A 5,171-nucleotide genomic window follows, 5' to 3' on the forward strand; every position below is an offset into this window, starting at 1 on the left:
AGTAAGATAACAGAACTCTCAAAGATTTTGTACCTAGCGTTTTTAATTTATTGCCTAAAGAACTTAAATTTAACACACAGTATAACAAGAGCAAAATAAGAGAGTGGCTTCTCGATCAAAAGTTTATATTTGAATAGTAGCTTATGTGTAAATATTTTAATTTTTCATATATTTTCTAGTATTTAAAAAAAAAAAAAATATTTCTATATTCATGTATATTTTTATCTTTCTGGCTGTTAATTATAAATGTTATTTTTTTTTTTACAAATGTAGATAATATTATATAAGTTAGTATAAATATAATCTCCACCAACAAGCTTCAGAAAGTGGCTTAGTGGGATTTTAGTTTTATTAAAAATATAAAAAATGAGGTGTTAAAACTGTAAAAATGTATATGTGTAACGGTTATAGGTCAGTTACTATCTTTATACTTTATGAATTAATTTGGTATTGAAAAGCTAGTCATTAAATACTTACATACATTAATTCAATTCTACAGTTTTTCTGAGCGGTCCAAGTAGGGAACCTAACACATCTGTACCTTCTTTGATAAACTGGTTTTGTAATAGTACTACCTTAAGGTGCTTTTAGGCTTATAAAATAACTGTTCTTGTACACTAGAATTATTTTGTAATTTTATTAGTAAAATAAAAAAATTGAAATGTGATAACTCTTCAATGTAACGTCGTTTAACCTTTCCCTTACTGTTTTAAAAACCGCCCATATACATTTTATCGTTGTCGAACGATAAAGACAACTAACTTCTTAGCAATTTAATACTTTGCCATCAATACGAAGAAAGGATAAATAATTTTATTTAACTGTATTGAGGAAATGGTCAATGTACCTAAATTTTTCACTGACGGGTATTCAATCAATTCTCCGAAATGATTACAAAATCTTTTATAGGCATTGAAATTTTGGATAAAAGCCTAGAAAGCATAGGAAGGAGAAACTCCATTAGATATTTAAATACATAGAGGTCAATTATAAACCATAAGGGTCCTGTGAAAGAGGCAAAGTTTCAAACCCAGGCCCTATCACAACTTGATTCCTGGTTCATGGCATAGGCTAGTTAAGTTAAAAAAACCAAAAAGTGAAGAAACTCGATAAATTGCAAGAATGCAAATGTTCATTTTATCCTAAAATAAATAATAACAATAATCATAGTAGAAATTTAAGTGCTACGGGACATTAGATACAAAAATAATTTTATACACACGGTAAAATTTAAAGCGTTTAATTGTACAGCGAAGTTCTTCGAAAATGTATAAAAAAATAATTTTAAAAAATAACTTCTTTAAACTACGTGACAAGTTCTTCCGAATCAACAAATGATAGTGCTGTGGAAGATTTCGGTTCCCGGGAAGCCAACTCGCCAATCAACAGAAAATACCTACGAGGACTTGTGACGTCACTAGCGAAATAATTTCAAAATTTAAAAATCATAGCGCTGATAATACGGTACATGAAAACATCTTTTTTTTTACATGGTTTAATAGTCTATCGACAAATATAAATATTTTTAAAAACATCTGAACTTCCTCATTTTTGCGACTATTTGGTTTTCCGTATATTTTACAATATTCGAAGAATATATATGATCTACATAGAGAGAGAACAATAATTAATGCGAAATTAATTAACATTAAATACACCCTAATTGATTTATGTAGGTAATTATTATGAAAGTTAGCATGTGGGGAAAAAAGTTACTTCATTAAAAAAATAATAATTTGGCTTTGTTTGATAATCTATTGAGAAATAAAAAATAAAAAAACACTTAACTTTCTTATTGTAATATGAATGATTTCAATTATAAATTACTCTTTACTCTAATAACGTGTTTAGGAAAGCCCTTGAAAACTCGACTAAAGGTGTTAAAAAAAACAGAGTTCCTATAAACAATATAACAGAATTCATACAAACGTATTCCCGTATTTTCTCCCTGGATTATGGCACTAGTGCTTTTATTTACACACCATAATTGATTTACTATTGACGAGTCTCTATCGTTGTTTTTTTGTTGTCTTTTATAAGAGGTAGAAATATTAAAAAACCTTTGAAAGTATTTAGTTTTATCTCTATCTTAAAAAAAAATCGTTTATGTTTCTGGTAGGAAAAATGAAAATGCTAGATCTCGATTTTGTCAATTTCGTTGGGCATAATAAGTTAGACATGCAGTTGTTTTTTTGCCCAGTATTCGGGAAGGTTTCTGCGAGAAAGTGACAGAAAAACTATATTCAAATACCTATTCGTTAAACTGCTCTTTCACCATATATCCTCTTAAGGCCGGTTGCACCGACAAAAGTTAATTTAAAGTCAGGGCTAAAGTCAAATAAAAATTACTATTATGTCAAAATTCGTTGCATCAAAAAAATTTAACTAAATATTAACAAAAAAGTTACTTTTATTTGACCGGCCGCCAGGGGACCGTTTAAAGTTTAAGTTTAAAGTTAAATGCGATCTGCCATCTATCAAAAAAGCGTCGTGAGTGTTGAAATCTATTGATCGATCTGTGAAAAGTTGCACAAAATGACAATTTTGTCTGATTTTTCGTCTTCCGATGACGAATTTATTATAGAGTATATTCTAAAACGAAAAAAAAACTGTTCAAACCACGAACGGACCATTTTTTGTGGGAAGAGTCCGACTTTATCGCAAGATTTCGAATGTCAAAAAAGTGAAGAACTAATAATTATTTGAATTTTTAATTGTTAATTATTTTTCAAAACACGGGACTTGATCATCAGCGGCGTGGTGTAAAATAAATCTAAATTATCACTCTATTGAAATGCTGTTTATTTATTTTTAAATAGAGCTAGATTGAGCTCAGCTAACTCTTTCTGGGCATTTAAGGCTGCCATAGTTGCCCGAAAAATGTCGTTTTTTTGCTCTATTTCTAGAGTAAAAAGTTCTTCATTTTGTTTTAGCTTTTGATCTTTTAATTTTTTATCTAGAACAAAAAGGATGATGTCCCTTTTGTTCTTTTCTTCTCCGAATGCGCAGTGTTGAAAAAAATCCCAACAATTTTTAGGGTGAAACTTGAATCTTTACAGAGGCAACATTCTTAACTTTAACCTAACTTAAATAATGTTGATGCAACGGAATTTTTCAGTTACTAGATTTTGAGCCTTAACTAAGTTAAAATATTTAACTTTAAACTAAATTTATACCAACTTTGATGCAACCGGCCCTTAACGGTTTACACGAGGACACGATAATACTGTCTTGTCGCTTCGGACCTATTATCGTAGTGTGAACAGAAATTTGGAGGACAGGACGATGGAGCAAGATACACGGGAAGGCTGTCTCCGCAGGATAATGGCTTAACCCCTTTTCATTTTCGCAGAGCTCTGCTTTTGAACTTCGGTCGAATTGTTGTATTGTTCCACTGTCCGGTATTGTGCGGTTGAGGCTATTCACGGAGCTGGGACAAGATAGTATTGTCCTATAAATGCATTTTGTTCATTTCAATATTATTTATCATGATTTACATAGCGCTGTTTCAGAAAAAATCATGTCAAATGCTCTGTCTATTTATATTAAATTCAATTTTCATCGAGAAGTAACGCAATTTTACGATGCATATTTATATATTGTATAATTTTTGGATTTCAGTTTACATCCTTTACAATTTAATTCAGTTATGGTAAATTTATGTATATTTGGCCTCGTGGTGTAATGGTCAGCGTGTAAGCCTGCCATGCAAGAGGTCTCGGGTTCGATTCCCGACATGGTTGATGTGAAATATTTATTTAAATGGGTGTTTTTACAATAGAATATTTCATAGTCCCTGGACTGGTACCTAAAGCGTAAGACTGATCATCTTACCTGAATGTAACAAAAATGATCAAGATACGCTGCGATTGGTGTACCAACGCAGTACCCTATGCACCATTAGGTGCGGAAAGGGATAATTTTTTTTTTAATAAAAATAAAAAAAAAAAAATTATGTAACTAATTAAGACGGACTCATTTTTTGTAATGAATCAATTTATTGTCGGTTTTTGATCAGGGAAAGCAATCTAGACGACCGACAACGCCAAGTTGACTTTAGTCGGGGGGGTGACAAAATGTCGCACCTTTCCAGCATAAGGGCCCGGCCCAGGCACCCCGAATCGGTGAATGATTTACACGACACGGTCGAGTTAATAATGCAAATTATGGATTGCATGTTATTGTTATCAGATTTAAGAGCCTAGCGTAAGCTGGCCAGAAAGGCAGCGAGCAATATCCGTTGCCATTGTTAACTATAACACAATGCGCGTGTTTATAAAACAACACCTTCTGTACTTGTGAATTCGAATAACAAAAAACATTACTTCGGCGACTTCGGCGACTTATGGATCATTCAGTAATAGTAAACACGATAATGCATTCAATAAAATGGTAACCCGCGTTAACTTCTGGAAAAGGAAAATTTTACACTTGTTAATGATGTTTGTTTATAGGTCGGCAACCATAATTGATTGTAAGCATATACTTCGTTATCATCATCAAACCCTTAAACCTGTGCCGCTATCTTCATTTGTACATATTGAGATGGTACACTTAACATCTGTTCTATCTCCATCTACCTTGGTATGTTCTACCGACTTGTCATCTCGACATCATTTCCAACCAATAAATGACCCCGAAAATTTGGTCCGCGTTCCTTACTAAATCGAAATTTTAAAAAGTTGTCATTTATATTTTAAATAGGCTTCTGTGATGAAAAGTGGCCACTTTAAAGCCATTATAAACTCAATAAAATCTCAATACAAGCAAAAAATGCTCGCTTGAACATGATTTGTATACTGTATACTACTTTTAACAATTACCAAGAATGGAATTACAATAATGTGAATATTCATAAGGGTTATTTTAGCATCCGGGTAAAAATAGTTTGCTCATTTTTATTAGTAGATTTTTGTTTTTATGGTCGGTATCTGTCTGTTCTCGTCTTTCTTCCCGCAGGAGGGTCTGGTTGGTTGGTCTGCTTCCTGGAGGAGATCAAAGTGGGTACTGCTGTAGGTTTGGTATCGATGGACTTCTCCATCACAGTAGTGAAGGCAGGTTTCAATATGTGGGTCGAGATGTACTCGTATTTGCATTTTCCTTTTATGTTGATGAGAAAAGTCTTGTCTCCTGTCTGTTGTACCTTGGGACCTTTATAGGCGTTCTGGACC

The sequence above is a fragment of the Micrasema longulum genome, unplaced genomic scaffold (genome assembly GCF_059751315.1).
Source record: "Micrasema longulum isolate JH-2025_06_02 unplaced genomic scaffold, ASM5975131v1 h1tg000087l, whole genome shotgun sequence".
NCBI lineage: Eukaryota > Metazoa > Arthropoda > Insecta > Trichoptera > Brachycentridae > Micrasema > Micrasema longulum.